Here is a 16888-nt window from a genome sequence, read left to right as displayed (position 1 = left end):
TGAAACCGATTCCTGCGCTGAATTCACGGACCACTCCCGTAATTAGAAGCTTTTTTAAGTTATAAAGTCCCAAACAAACGAATATAAACGACACTCGAATTAGAAGATGAATATTTTATGTTTTCATTTTAAATAACCTTTTCATCATCAAATGCTGGTAAAAAACAAATCTACACATCTCAATATTTCAAGGCTCAATATCCATCAACATCATCGTCCATACTCGACATTTCCATTGTATTTTCCCTGTTCATATAGTAAAAGCTCCCAAAAATACGCGCATCCCTTCAAACGCAGCTACATTCAAAATTTTCCACTTTGCGATCTCCGTGAATCATGCGACTTTTCACGTTAATCAAGGTCTCCGATTGCCTACACCCTCTCTCTTTCTGCATCGAAACCATCTCGACGACACTGAATCACATCACCGACGTTCTCTCTCGGCCCCTTTTTGTCGTAATTAACGAGCAGCCCGCCGTCGAATGAAATTGTCTTTTTCGAGGAAGCGTACCGCGAGGCTCGTATACTGCGCGTACCGACATGCGCAGAGGCATAGAGCAAAAAGAAGATTGAATTGCGGGGACGAGTCTTCTGGTTTGGCTTGGAAATGCTTATTTGATTAAACCTGTGTGCTCGCTCGTTTTGCGTTTTCGCGCTGAAGACGCGTCCTCGGTTTACCTTCTGACGACGTTCTTTCGCCGCGGCGGGATGTTTGGATGGTTTGTTTGAATAATGAAATTCGCTTGATTATGTGAATGATGTCGTGATTTTATTTGAATATACTATATTAAATTATTATTTCAAGCTTGATGATGATATTGGTTTTTATTTTACTTACTTACTCTCTGATTTTATATATGCACAAGTTATAGCAACAGACTTGATGACTTGAGAGACCCAGAAATAATTTTACCTACAATTTGGACCTCCGCACATTCTTTACTCTTCTCGTATGCATACTTCCAAGCGCGTTTTTTTTCTATCAATAGGAAGGAGCTTATTTTTAACCGTTTCTTATGATCTACTCCAGAATCAATCATTCGAATAGATTAAAGTTGACATCGCGACCCTCAAAAAATAAGATTTTCAAAAACATCAACGCCCAGTTCCACGCATCAGTCGATCTCTCGGTTCGAGAAACCGAGGAATCCTCCTCTTCGTGTCAGAGTGTTGGAAATAAGCATACGTTACTGTCAGTCGGTAAACATCTCGAATTCACTTAAATATTCTTCGACGCAGTAGCCCCCCCCCCCCCCCCCCCCGTTCACGCGCTCGCACTTTTCCGTGGAGGCAGCAAGGCATCAGCCGAGTGACAGGCCGCGAGCGGCCGTCCCATTTATCATATGCATTATTCCTCAGGTGCATTCAATACTAATGTGAAACGTGAGCGAAAGGTGTATACCCGGCGCAGTTGAAAGAAACTTGAGAATAATACACGCAGTAGGTGACGTTGAACGTACGGAAGATCGATGTCGATTGTAAAAATATTTTCGCTGAAAGAATGATATTTCTTTGTGCATGGCAAAATTCCTCGAAAAGCTTTCCATGGAAAATGTGATATGAAGGCACGCTGAAATATTTAAAAACGTTGAAAGCTGCATTCGATTTCTGAGAACGCAGCCAAACACGGTTTAATAAAACTCTGTCACCATCAGCATCGAGCATCGAGCAAACTCAAAACAAAAGCCGTCGATCCCCTGCATCGAACCTCCAAAGCCGCGTATAGCACATAGAAGCAAAATCAGCCGTTAGTCGGCAACGTGTTTGGCACGAGGCAAACTGCTGGTGCTGCGATCGAACTTTCTCTCTCTCTCTCTCTCTCTCTCTCTCTCTCTCTCTCTCTCTCTCTCTCTCTCTCTCTCTCTCTCTCTCTCTCTAGCTGATACTCGTGGGACTTACAAGCGCATGCGCGTTATAGACGCCGACGCTAACTGTAAAGTTCGTTAGGCTCACGTACATAGTGTGCAAAGTGCATTCTGCAATTTTGATAGTTTGCGAGAGCGAGCGGTACTTTCTCGGTCTCTCTCTTCGGTTATCGGTTTCCGGTATACGCGATACTCGGTCGCGGCTTCTTCACGCTTGGAATAGAAGTAAGAGAGAGAAAGAGAGAAGCTACAACTTGGATCTTCTGCGAGTTGGCTTCGGTAGGTTGTGGGATAAATGCATTGATGGCGATCAAAAGCGAGATATGCGTGAGGGAGAGAGCGATGCTTGTTTCAATTGGATTCAAGTTTATCCAGAGCGATAGCATTGACATTTGTGGGGGTTGGTCGGCTGTATTTACTTTACTGTAACGGTTAAACTGTCGTTTTGCAAAATAATGTGAAGGTATGCATTTAATCGAAATCCACCTTGTGTACATGTTTCTTCATCTCGATAATATCGTTCGAAAATGGCTTTCAGAAATTTCAAGAAACTCTCTTCTAACTGAATCCAGACACTATATATTGTAGAAAAAATACTGCGCACTTTTAAAATTAACTGCGCAAACTGTGCGCGTTACCAAGTTAGTGTTATTCCTGGTAGTATAATCAATGGCCTGTCTCTTCGAATTAAAATACACATTAGCGAACTTTAGAAATCGAAACGAGAAACGATTTTTCATCAAGAAAACTTCGCCAGGCGATGCGATAGCCTCTTCCTCCCTTCTATACTACTTCTTCCTTTTTCCTAGCTAGCACTTTCTAAGCCATCGCGGCAACGCGCCTCGCAGGAAATTAAGCAATTAAACTCGTCTCATCGCATCTACTGATGCCAGAAACATCCGTTTCCGGTATGTAGGTTGTATCGATTACAGTCCGCTGTATACTAGGTATATACCTATACGGGTAAGGCTCAAAGAGAACGAGGTTACTTTTTCCTTCAGTCGCACTTATTATCCGCCATTCGTTTCTTCATTCGATACGTGCAATATTCTCTTCTGGATCGTAAAGGCTTTTTTTCACAAACGCCACTGCGCCAATACACCAAACGTTGAGAAATCCTTTGCCTCAATTTAGACCTGTTATAAAAGAATTACCGGACTGTTGACTATATTTTGGCAAAAGACTGCCACTAAAAAATACCCAGCCCTGCGTAAGCAAATGAACTATTACCCACCCTCTCGAAACTTGTTAGCATAATTGGCCAACCGCATTCTAATACCAATTCCAATCATGCCTCTTTGCCTCACTAATAAGCAAACCCGTCACGTTCACATCTCCCTATACAGTAGCGTTGGTCTTGTTTTATTCCCCTCCGTGCACGCAACGCAGAATCCGCAAATTGATACGTCGAACAATTGGAAAGACAGCCGCAACCAAGAGAGCCTGAGACGAAGGGGAGAAATTCTCCAGCTTCGGAATTCCTCGACCGGCGATGGATTGATCCGAATGATTCCCTGCAGAATCGCAGCTTCCCTGCGCGTGTGATTCCCCCTTTTACGCTAAACTACGATGCTCGCACGCGGCACGAATGAGCTTGATTTGTTGCGCAGTTACCTCGGGATCTGCCGTCTCTCTTCTTCATTTCCCCTCTTTATCACGGGGCGCATCAATCCGCTATTCTACTGACCCGCATCTGCCTAATCAGCTGCACACACGTGCGCGTCTTGCTTTCGTTGTTCTGCTTCCGTGAGTTTGCGTTATTAGGTTGGAGAGAGAAGTCACTTTAGGGTGGAGGAACAAAGTAGTGAATGGAATGTGACGCGGTGACGTTAGCTGATGAGTTGGTGAGAAGGACGCCGATCTTTTGGATGCTTGAACAGGATTTACGCAAGAAGTTTTTATAGGATTTCCGACCGTGAGAGCTGGGTGGTTGAGTTGTGTGTTTTAACTCTCCTGTGGTCTTCGTACAGTGAAGCGTTTTAATCTAGATGAGTAGTAAAGATTGTGGAAAGTAAATTAGTCGTGTTGCGTAAATTTTCTTAGATTTATTTCTACTACACAGTACATAACAGCTAATTGAACGTAAAATGTAATCACAAACGAATTGAATTCGTCTCCTCGATGATCTCCGTTCTATTTAAATTTTACTTGAACGTCCTTCTCTACCTTTCTCGCAAAAGGACGGAGGATAACGGCTTGTCACTTCAGCTTATCATTAAACTTGACTCTCGGTTCCGTGATTTAATGACGCTAGCCTGTGCCCCGAGTGAGCCTATCAAATTTTAATGATTCGCCTCGTGATACTTGTCGAATCTCGAAAAGTTTTTCACTTCCAAGAATCTTCGTGGCCTGCTTCGAAACTGAACCTGCACACTCGAACGATGTCTTCGCGATTACACGTGCCTAACTATACGGCATATGAGACAATATATATATATATATATATATATATATATATATATATATATATATATATTCAATATTGGAACTCTAGCTAGTAGTTTCGAAAATTCCAGACGTGACCTAATTTATTCGATATCGTCGCGTCCCGCTCAATCTTATAAAATGTTTTATGAAAAGCACGTTTATTGAAAATTTGTTCCAAGGACACGAAGTCGACAAACATCCCAAACAGGAGCTTTCGCAATCAATGAAAAGAATCTTCGAAAATCAACGTTCATCCACTTCATATATGATATGCAGACGCACGAAAAATTCGCTCATCCTCGACTCCACTTATCCAGAACCACTGAAGCCCGTCGTATTTCGCTAAAGACTTGTTGTCTTTCCAAGCGAGAAAAAAAACCTGCGGAAAAACCCAGTCCTGACGCCGCCCTTAAATAAGAGAAGACCCGGGCGGCATCAGCGAGGTATAAAAGAGCGACTCTGCGAATTCATCCCCTGGCCTCTATTCGCGATCGAGCTCCATCGACTCTGCGATTAAAACCGAGAGCGGAAACCTCGTCGCATAGTGTATATATTATATATAGTAGTCCACGCAGACAGGATCAAAGAATACATATACACTCAGCTACTTTCGGCTGTATACACTCTCCTCCATTTCGTCAGGTGTATTATCTCCCCGCTCGACCGATATACGTACCATTGACATTTGTATCGTCTAATTGAGGACAGAGACTCTAATTCTCCGTCTCCCTCTCTCTCTTCCAGCTTCTACTCGGGCCGATCGATCCATCTGGCGCACAGCGAACTTGTCCCCCCTACTCCTCGACTTGTCTCTTCTTCTTACCGAGTCTGTGTGTGTGTGTGTGTGTGTGTACGCGGGAAAAAAGCGAATGTGAAGGTCTGCAATAGCTGTATAGATATTGCTCGAAAATCAAAATATAGACTGCAAATGGACACTGCCAAATTGATGTGTTATGTCGCTCGGCTGGCGGTAACTTTTGACGCGCAGTAAGCTAAAAGAGTGTGTATATAGATCTTGGCTGGAGATACTACTTGTGTATTCGTTTTAAAGGGTATAATTTCATAGACAGCCGCGCATAAATATCCGTTTGGAACGATTAACTTTTATATATGAAAGATTAACAGCGTTTACTTTTATGATAACGAACTCTGTGCAGGTAATTACATCTAAAATGAAAGCGTTCGAATAGATTATCAAAAGCCATAGTCCCTTAAACTTGATTATTATCGAGAACAATGGGTTATTATCCACCGTGAAATGAGCTCCGTTAATCACGGCGCTATTAGTGCTTAAGACACATAGAACATAGATAATTATTGTTCCTTTTTTAATCTTCTTGACATTCCATACTTTAACGTTATGAGCCTATTGTTTTTTCTTGTCAGACTCGATGGGACATATTATACTATACATCTACTTCGAATTTTCTTTGACCTACCCTTGATTTCTTTCTTTTGTACTCCTGCTTTCGGGATTTTCGAAGAGAGATGGCTGTGGATGAACGGATATAAAGGATGAACTTTCCCGGAGGATTCCTCGGAGGATTTGCTCGCCGATGAGTGGAAATATTTGATTTTTTATTTCTTACTCTACATATGCGCGATGTGAAAGTAATCCGCATAGCCTTGGGTAATATTGCGTTCTGATCAATATAAATCGGGCCTTAATCAGTAAGCTCTAGAGGGTGAAAATTGCGAAGGGTACTCTAATTAATTTGACAAATCTTTTTTTTTTACAAAAAACTGATTGATCATCGCTAGAAAGTATCGTAAGAAAGTCGCCCAAAGAAAAGTAAGTAGAGTGTGGCTAAGTCGATTACAAACTTGAGGGGCTGAAAGGGTTTTAGTCGTAAAAAAAGAATTTAAAATCAGGTCGGTGGAAACGTCTTTGTGTGTGCTATATAGGCTATGCTAATATAAAGGGTTACGATTTTAACTGCAGAACACAGGATTTTTTTTCCTAAAAGCTAAAAAAACTGAGCAGCTTTTTTAGCGATTCATACGGCTGAACGCTAAAGTAAGCTTTTCGAGGGCTCTTTCAATTTTACAATGAGCCTACTGTTCCGGAGAGCTATACGGAGTGATACTCTTAGGTAATATGCACCTGTAATTAAAGTACCATTCATAATTAATTCTTGATCGACTTACACTTTGATCTATTGATATCAATTGTTAAAGCATTATTATTTATTGTTTGTCATCGATAGTTTGAAAAATTACTCTAAAAGTTTAGTCTTAATTTAATTCATGGCCATTTCCTCAAGCATACAATGTAATAGCCATGCATACTAAACGAAAAGCTTGTTGAGCCAAAGATCCTTGAAAAATGATCGAACGAACGGAGACGTGCTCGATTATGTGCGCGAGATTTGATCAGTTCCGCTCTGTCGGTGCTAAACTTTCTCATCTCTGTACAGAGCGTGTACTACACAACGCGAAGGACTCGTTTACTGGAAGACTTCGTTTTTCGCGACCCCTCGGGGCTCAATTCACCGAAATCAAAGTGACTCGTGGAAATCGAAATGTGCGTTAAATCAGACGAGCTCTAGATGTCGGCCTACGAGCAGCAGCAGAAGACGTGGAATGATAGAAGGTGCGGAGAAGCGAGAGAAGTGTTACACTGACATAAATTAGGTTGAGAAGTGACGAACAAATCGAACGTTATGTATACTTCAATGTTGTTCAATTTATACTTTTTGTCAAATAACTAAACAAAATTCAGGATGACATTGGATTCAATTAATCGTGGGTGTGAAATGTGCGAGTGAATCGATAACTGTACGTGTTGAATTCTCTACCTTATCTATTCTATTACGCTTGTTTCTACGCGCAATACCAATCAATATGGGTTGATGAACGATAAAGGCAATTTTTCATCGGATATCGCTCTGTTATAACGACCTGTTATGTTATCGCTGGTGCATTTTTTTAATGAATATTTTCACTTTGTGTTTTTTTATTCATATTGCCGATAAAGTGTTGTTAATCAAACCCCCTTATGAAAGTGGTTACGCTTGCGATAACACAGGCAAGATGTTGTGTACACAACATTCTCTAATCTAAATATTTCGGAAACCCGTGGTTATGAAGTGGCTGCTATGTTTGGATAACACACTATGGAGAATAATACGATGTATTTTGTAGTGAAAATCAATGACTATACCTTGACGCACAGCTTATCACTTTTGATATATTTTCGGTGATCTGAAAGTGGAAGTAATACTCTATTCAGCTACTCGATAGAAACTGCATTTGAATGATAATATTTTTATTCCTCAAGCTTGTGGAGCACACAAGATTCTTTCGTGAAAGATAGGTTCAAACTTCGGCTTGCCTGCATTTTTGAATGCATTTTGCATTTTTGCAAGATATAACCTGTATATACGTACGGCGCCTCCGGGTTTCTTATCATATACGAAACCTGTCCCTTATCACTTTTCGAGCCACTTGAAATTCAATGCAGCAGAGTAATGCACACAACCGCACTGTAAATCATGTGTCTTTATCGTCAAGCTTCAAAAATTTACCGAATAATGACTCTTATCTCATATTACTACTACGTATTAATTAAATTAACCTATAGCATGTTTTTACAGCACCATCGCATCGTTCTTTCTCACGTATTACTCGATTACATCGATAAAAGAAAATTAATAAACTTCTGCAATCGTCTCCCCAAGTAAAAACTGCATAAACACTACACCACGACAAAGCCCTCTCTCGCATATTACCACGGCTGAATCAGTCACCGCAATTGTTGTCATCCCTTTTCTCCACGGGATAATTGGCCGTTTTGAGGGATGATTAAGCTTCCGGCGATTAGCCCAGCGTCCGCAGCGTGCTACGTATGGTATAGTGCACTTTAGGCTGTATACGCTGCGACTAAGCGTAACGATAATTGATCATTTAGCGGCATGCACACACTCGCGGCTTTCTCTCGCGTGTCTCATGCAACGCTCGGGATTTAAATCCTTCGAGTTTATACGCTCTAAGAGGGCTGTGTATGAGGCGCACGTGCGAGCCAACCAGATTATTAAAGCGAACCTCGTTGTAGTAAACCTATATATGTGGGGAAGCTGAGAATCGGAGCCTGATGGCGTTAATTGCTGCTGACGGTTTGTATAAACCGTCGTTTGCGAGCTTTACTTATTGTTGTTATCTTTTTTCTCTGTAATTGCCATTCGCTGTGCTCTGTTGTCGTTCAATTTTCACGCTTCTAATAACATCCATTCAGTTATCGCATTGTATTCCATGTCGAATGTGAAAGTTTCGCTGAAAGCTTCTATTTTTTAAATATAGACAACCGCATGCGACGTTGGGCGAAATATACTCGATGATTAAAGCGTCGGGAAGAATGTAAAAGTTTCGGGGGAAAAAACGGCGAACACGTTGAAGTTTGCTCGATCAAGTTAGAAATTTTACAACGAGGCGAGAAGTAATCACCAGTTTAACGACTCTCGGGCTTGTTATCACGTTCTCTCGTTACGTGACGGCTGAGGAATTATCACAGAACAGAGACAACTTTCTTTTATGTACTGGCTGGTCCGGGGAAAAAAGTAAGCGCGGTATATAAGTCTGAAGAAATAATAACATGATTTCCGTGAAAAACCAGTACGCGACGTTGTTTCTTTTAAAATATACTTTCGCTATATACGATTACTTAATAATAAAATCTCAATTTTAAAGTCAGGAGGCATAGAAGAGCGTTTGAATTTATCGAGCGAAGTAACTGACAAAAAATCGGCAATTACGAACCACTCATGCAAATGGACTTCACTATACGCGCTGGCATAATTAGCGGAATGATTTAGGCCACCAGAAAAGCTACTCCAGCCTTAGAATAATTCATGAAAAATTATAATTTAAGCACCCCTATCGATCCGGCTTGTCCAATCAATCCCAAACGCGCGAGCCCTTTAAATATTTAGAACGAGAAAATATATTAAATTATGCATCCTCTAGGGTTTGAGAGTCGCCAATAATTCCGAATATTTTCATTATTCATGTCGCCTAGACTCTCTCTCTCTCTCTCTCTCTCTCTCTCTCTCTCTCTCTCTCTCTCTCTCTCTCTCTCTCTCTCTCTCTCTCTCTCTCTCTCCGTAGATTAAAAGCGATCCGCGCGTGCAGTTACGGTGATTAAAAGCGATTCGCGCGTGCAGCTACGGTGATTATTTTATCAGCGTCGCTCTCGGCTCAGACTTTTCTCCACGATTTATCGATTCTCCAGTCACGCCGTAACGTAATCGACGAAATTTACAGAAGCTTATTTGTTTCCGGTCCGTGTACAGTAAGTTCGATGCAAATAGCAGCAACGCCGTCCGCAAACTCTCACCTGCTTACGAAATTACGTTAAAACCCCAGAGGACCAGCGCCAAATTCGCTTGACCTCCGATGTTCCCTTTGAATCATCGACCAAGCGAGCTGCAGTCAGTCGTCCGTCCATGCATATAATGCACAGATCGCAAGCCTGAGCAATAATCGCGCGAGGTATATACCTGCCAGCCGCGGCGTTAATGTCCGTATAATTGGTAAACACACGCGAGGGCTCAGCATTAGCAGAGCGAGCGAGCAAATGTTTGCGCTGGCTGATCGTCGCGCGCGGCTATGCTTGTCGAAGGAAAATTCAGTCGTTGTCGTCGTCTATTTTCCCGGTGAGCGCGGCGCGCGTGTCTTGAGCCTGGAATATTCAAGAGGTGCCGTGATCGACCTTCGGTCAAATTAAGCTATAGTACCGAAGCCGTTATATTTGTGGGTCGAGAGTGTCGATGAATAAGAGCGGACTGATTTCTCCTGCGCCACGCTCGCGATTTCGGGGTTAAGTGTCGGCTTCTTTTGTCGTCTCTGGATACATTACACCGGATACTTTTGACGCTATATAGTGATGGATCGTTGCCGGCTGCGTCGATTCTGTCCGGGAACATCTTTTTCTTTCTTTTCAATTCACGGGTTATTCGAAACGGGGTTTATCTTCGCGTAAATTCGAAGCCCTGAGAGCAGCGAAGGGAAACAGCGTTTAGAAGGCACTCTGCAGCTTGCAAGCCTCCGGGGTGGTGTATACAAGTGTTTCTTACGCCGCGTGAAGTGGCCACTAAGAGCTTGCACTCTATACGGTTACAAGAATGCGGTGCACTGTTAGATGGAACTATGCTCTTGAATGACTAAAGGAACATAGGCTGGGGTCTATAATACGCGAAAGGGTGCGTCATATGACGTAGGTATGCTAAGAGCGAAGTGTATGTTGAAGTTGGAGTTAGCTTGAAATTTGTATTTTCAGTCTTTTGCGTTTACGATATAGAAAAAAAATCATAGAAGAATTTAATTATCATCATCAACACAAGCGTGTACGAACTTTCATGCTTCTATAGTAAACCGACGAAGCGCATAAACCTAAATGTAGCCAGAGGTAAAATCTGATCGTTATACGTTTACGAGCGAATCAGTATACTCAGCCTATACTTTCGCGAAACTGTATATTATGCAATAAAGCAGTAGAATTCGATCGACCTACTATAGCTAAACCGTAATTGGAACCTGCAAAAAGCACACGAATAAACAGAACAGCTTTTCCGGGCCGCAGTAAAGCCCTCGAGCAAAACAGACTGTCAAACTAAGGCGTGCGCACGGCGCAATCTCGGCGTGTAGCAGCGAATTATTCCGCTCGGCAAACCGCGAAATCAAATGCATTGAGAATTCGCGTTCTTGGCGTCGCGCGTTGGAAATTCCCGAAATTCGAGAAAGTCAAAAACCGGGACATCCGATCCCCAAAATCAGCGACCGGAAACCCAAATTCATCCTTGTGCCGTCGCTATCAATACTTGACGCGAAAACATGAATAAACAGAGAGTCCCTATGCATAATACATACAATCATCCTCAACTTCCCTTCTCTCATCCCTGACTCGGCGACCATGAGTCCGCTTGAATCTCGAAGTGTATTATAATACAGGCCTCTTCAATTCCATCCCTAGGATGTCGCGTCTGAAGCATTGCGTTTTCTTATTAAACTTTAACGTTTCTCATTACTCTAGCGTTGGCTGTTGCAGGTTCCTAGAGGCAGTAGGCAGCCGCGACAGAATAAGCCAGGTTGCCAGTAGCAGCAGCGGGAACTGTGATCGCGTCGCGGAAAAGGAAAGACTGTTGGCATGAACCGGGAGCTACCGCTGCTCAGCTCTCGGCCCGGAACCAATAAGCGGAAAGATCTCACGTCGGGACTGTAATTCTATTCGCGACCGACTAACCGAACGGTAAGGCGTCTCGCACGATGAAACGATTATGTTCTTACTTTAATTGTGCTTTGGTTTTTATACATCTTCTTTTGCTCAAAAAAATCACGCGATAACGCAAACTCATTTCGCATTTCGGAAAAGCAGACCTCTGATTTCCGCGGAGCCAGGATTTATTACACTCTTTGGATGTACAAGTGGGCTGGCTCGTCGAGACCTTCGTAAGAAAAACGAGAAAGAACGATCTTGCTATTCTTCTTGCTTTGCCGGCGTAAGGAAGCAAGTCGAGTGCGTGACTTTTGAATAGCGGCCAATGATGCGGAGTCAATGGCTCTTTTCAAGATGAGGTTTTTCTTCTAGTTTTTTGTCCTCACACGTTTATTAAAGTTGCGCCGCGCGGAGCTTTCTCGAGCGCGTTTATTTTTCTTGACGAGCTACTCGCCGTGCCCCCGTATTAGAAAATGTCGTTTATTACGGAATTCATTACGTAAAAGCTTGCGCGTATATGGTTTAACAAATTTTCAAATAATTCTACGGATATCGTGATCGATGAGAGCTTTGTATGTTATGTTGATGAAATGTACAGCGAGCTTTCCGTAAATTACGACGGGTTTTACGACCTCGTACATTTTCGAAGCTGCAAACATTTGCAGGGCAATGTCAACGCTTTGGAAATAAATTATTTGCTCTATTCGCTCTTTGACCCCGATTTTTTACGGCCGTTTTACTTTTTCAAATTCCCAAGAGACCTGAAGTACCGCCGAAGCTTATATAAATTCTGTCGTGGAGTTCAAATAAAAAGCAAACGTAATAAAGTAACGACGCCGTTGATATGCGTATACCTTTCTCATATCACAGCACTAGAGACCGATTTCCAGGAAAATCGTGGATGAAGCGGGATTATCTTCATGCTCCATTAAAATTCAGATTGCCAGTTCGAAGTAAGCTCGAAGCCGTCGTTAGACTCTCGCGCGCTCGGATACGGAGAGAGAAAAAATAAAAGACACCTCTCTCGCGGAAGAGTATATGCATCGGCTCGCTTCCGCTCGATTTAACGTCAATATTGGTCACGTCCCACGCCAGATAGTCGTCGTCCTCCACTTGCGGCTTTTCACCTCATGTATGCAGCTGAGATCCCCTCTAAAAAAAGTGATGACCTATGCTTTGAAGCATTTGTTGTGAAGCATTTAATACGTGATTCTGATTGGTTACCATGGTTTATTGGTTATGAAGCGACATCTGTGTTAAATGGCGCCAAAATTTAAAATGTAATTTCAATTATAACAATTAAATCATTATTTTCAAATCATTCTGAATCAGAAATTTGAATTTAGCATTTTCATCGGCTTTAGTTTGCCCGTGTCACTTTTTAAAGAAAGGATTGTAAAATTTTAAGTAAACTTTAGAGGTCAAGTAACGAATTGGGCAACAAAAAACTGAGCGCGCGTAACGCGCTGGACTTTGCTAGTAAAATTAAAAAGCCGATGTTTGAGAGCGCAGCTATTGTGTGTTTACACGAGTTAAAATTAAGTCGACGATGTAGCTTACGATTCCATTTAAAGCCATAGTGGCGTTTTTTTTTTCAACAAAACTATTTCTCTCCTGTTTCAGTAAGTCGAGCACCAGAGGCAAGCGCAGTCGAGACCGCCACTAGACGACGGTCCTGGTCGCTTGATATGCTGGCCGAGCAGATGGCCTGCGATTTTCGGACCCAGAAGCTTCTCTAAAGCCAGAGAAGTGGGTCGAGGCGAGGCCCAACGCGGCCGGCGGGAGGCGCAGCAGCTCTGCCTCGAGGGAGATAAACCAAAGAGCCTCGTGACGGAGGGCATTCGTACGGCCCTGGCGCGGCTGCGGCACGGCACCCCTACCGGGGGCTCTCTGCCGAACACCCCGAATCCATCCTCGACGCCCGAGCACAGGGCCCACGTGAGTTTGCATTTTTTGCTTGTTATTTGCGATTACTTATTTGTTCTCGAATTTTTTGTAACGATTGATTAATTACTCGTGCGAGCCGTCGTGCGCATGAATATTCCGGAATTAATGGGAGACGACCATTATACGGAATTTTTAATAATAACGGAAGAGAATTTGTCTGATCGCCCTGATGTGATTTACGCGTAATGCGTGTGTGCATACCTTTATGAATTAATCATAAAAATGCGCCAGTATTTGCATTTATACAATATTTTTAAACAAAACTCGCTGCTTAATTTACAACCTTAATAAAAATGAATTGCAGAGCAATCTGTTTTTTAAAATACTAGGAAATTTGAGTGCGCTTCGCGCACTCCTTATCATTTCATAATTAACATTTAAATTTTGCTGCCTGCTTAGCGCCAACAGTTTGAAGCGTTTGTAGGTTATATAATAAAATCCGTATTTCTGATTCGTGTTCCTTAATTCTTGTACCAGGCGACCGATTCTCTATTAAATGCTTCACAACAAAGCCCATCACTTTTTTAAGAGAGGAAAGGACGACGCGGCCGAGGTGCGCTAGAGATTAACACACGTTACGGAATGTTAACCGTAAGAGTATGTTATATGTAGCCGTAAGGCTTGCGTGCGCAATAAAGCTTAGATATTCGATACCGCGTTATTAATTAACGCGGTTAGCAGCTGAAAAACGATCTCGAGATCCTCGTAATACGTTACGAACACGCTGCTCTAAATGAAGTCTAGCGTGATGATTTCATTCGAACTCGCCTCTCAGCAGTCTCAGTGTTCGAGCGAACTTATTCCAGTTCATTCAGTTACTGGCTCTAAAGGAAAACTGCAGCTTACGTATGTGTGTGCTTATTAGCATAGGCAGTCCATTTAGGTAAAAACGCATGAATAAATCAAAAGGCCATAAATAAAATATGAATCAAATTCATCGCGCACTGGGTAAATCTGTCACACACGTGACTCTCGCATTTCCTCGGTACACACTCGAGGAACTACACGCACACACACATTCATTACAATTTTAATTTTTTTTTTTTTTACATGGCATTTGGAACTCGAAAGTTCATCGCCTCATCTACGCAAGCCTTCCACGCTGCCCTATCTTGTGTCAACCCCACCCAAGATGCACCTCTCCGATCGACACCCACCCGTCCTATTTCTACTAGATCCGCTTTTACGTTGTCCTCCCATCTACGTCTAGGTCTACCTAGAGGTCGCGTTACCATCGGCCTGCCCTTCATGACACGCGCATCCGTACGGTCGTCTCCCATTCTCGCTACATGCCCTGCACATCCCAATCTGCGCGATTTTATTATTCTGTTAATATTTGGTGACGCGTACAGATTGTGTAACTCATAATTGTGTAGTCTCCTCCATTCCCCGGTTTCCTCATCTTTCTTCGGCCCGTATATTTTTCGAAAGACTTTATTTTCAAATACCCTAAAACGGTTGTCCGCCTACTTAGTGAGAGCCCACGTTTCGCACCCGTACAGAACCACCGGCAGTATTATCGACCTGTATATTCTTATTTTAACGTTTTTAGACAACAGCCTCGACTTAAGTAAATTACTCACGGCGTAGAAGCAAGCATTACCCGAATGGAGTCTCTTATTTATTTCGACATTAATCTCGTTTCTATCATTTATGGTCGTACCCAGATACCTGAATTCGCTAACCTTTTCAAAAGTAAAATTCCCAACTCTGAGATCTTCCTCCCCTCTGCAGATGCCTAGCTTATCCACAATCATGTACTTTGTTTTTGATTCACTCACTTCTAACCCTGTATACTCCACCGCTTTTATGAGGATTTCCGCGTTTCTTGCTACCGTTTCCCTACAATCCCCCAGTATATCCAAATCATCTGCGTAGCCTAGTATCTGCGTTGTTCCATTAAGCGCTGCGCCCAGCTGGCTAACCTGCATTTTTCTAACGGCATACTCTAACGTTAAGTTGAACAGTACCGTAGAGAGCCCATCCCCTTGTTTTAAACCATCGCGTATCATGAAGGGTTCTGATACATTACCGCCTACTCGGACCTTACCCGTGCTTCCGTTCAGACATATTTGAATTAATCGCACGAGTTTTTTCGGTACACCGAGAAGTACTAGAATTTGATACATTTTGCTTCGCTTAATAGAGTCGTACGCTTTTTTAAAATCTATAAATAGTTGGTGTATGGTTTCGCAAAATTCCCACTTTTTCTCTAACAACTGTCTTATGGTAAACATTTGATAGCTCGTCGATCTGTTGCGCCGAAATCCGCACTGATAATCTCCTACTATATCTTCCGCGAATGGAGTGAGTCTAGCTTGTATTACGTTTGACAGAACTTTGTAGCACGTTGCTAAAAGTGAAATACCTCTATAGTTATTGCACTCTGTCTTATCCCCCTTTTTAAAAATCGGTATAATGATAGATTCCTTCCGATTTTCGGGTATTGTTTCATTTTTCCAGATGGCACATACTAGTTTATAGATTTTGAAAGTGAGCTCGACGCCCCCATATTTGAGTAACTCAGCTGGTATAGAGTCATTTCCCGCGGCTTTATTGTTTTTTAGTTTTTTAATCGCGGCCTCTACTTCTTGGTAGCTCGGTTCCTCCACGTGGGGTTCAGCAGTGTGAATTTCGTCCCCTAATTCTTCACTACTTTCGTGCACGTTTAATAATTTATCGAAATAATTTTTCCACAGCGACAGTACAGTAATTCGTTGTCATTTGTTACGAGGTCCCCGTTTTCGTCCTTCATCAATTGCGCTCTACTCCTAAAACCCTTTCTGATGGCGTTAATCCCTCTGTACATTTCGCGGGGGTTATTTTCCTTACTGTTAGTTTCTATTCTCCTAGTAAGATTCTTTTGATACTCACGCTTCTTATTTCTGTAGATCGCGCTCGTCTGTTTCCTTACTTTAGAATACTCTTCTACGGTCTTGTCTGTCCTATCGCTTCTACGGTCTTCTACTGTCCTATCGCTTCTATTTTGTAAGCTATCTAATTTAGCCTTTTGGCGCCTTTCAAACCAGAGTTCGCACTCTTCGTCAAACCATGGTTTGCTCTTTGGCTTTTTCTTTTTACCCAGTACTTTGTTCGCGGCCTCTTTTACCGTTTTTTCGATGTCCCCCCATAAGCTATTCGGTTCGTCATTCCCCTCCGGCGATGTGTTTGCTTCTTCAAGTGCCTGAAACCTGTTATTAATTTCTATCTGGTACCTAATTCGCTCTGTTCTATCTCGTAGTTTCTCAATATCGAAGCTTTCTACCTTGTTTGCTCGTTTACTATTTTGATTCGCTACTAGTCTAGCTCTTAATTTGGCTACTACTAGGAAGTGGTCCGAGTCGCTATCTGCCCCTCTGTAAGCCCTTACGTCAAGAACATTAGTATGACGTCTTTTTTCAATGAGGAAATGATCAATTTGGTTCTGTGTGGCCCGTCC

The 16888-nt window shown here is 42.4% G+C and overlaps 1 protein-coding gene across 11 annotated transcripts in view; it reads left to right on the top strand.

The window, feature by feature from the left end:
* LOC100115865 (mucin-5AC) overlaps positions 1 to 16888 on the top strand; it is a 136576-nt gene that overhangs the window by 22262 nt on the left and 97426 nt on the right. For 9 of the 11 annotated variants that reach the window (XM_031933559.2, XM_031933564.2, XM_031933558.2 and 6 more), the window contains exon 2: positions 13126 to 13440. The gene's annotated coding sequence lies outside the window, so the exon portion shown is untranslated. Of the gene's footprint in view, positions 1 to 11334; positions 11536 to 13125; positions 13441 to 16888 lie in introns of all 11 variants that reach the window. The other 2 variants (XM_031933556.2, XM_031933555.2) reach the window with 1 other exon arrangement.

Source organism: Nasonia vitripennis, chromosome 1 (genome assembly GCF_009193385.2).
Source record: "Nasonia vitripennis strain AsymCx chromosome 1, Nvit_psr_1.1, whole genome shotgun sequence".
NCBI lineage: Eukaryota > Metazoa > Arthropoda > Insecta > Hymenoptera > Pteromalidae > Nasonia > Nasonia vitripennis.
The sequence above is the reverse complement of the archived record's forward strand: the minus strand, read 5'-3'. Positions and strand labels throughout refer to the sequence as shown.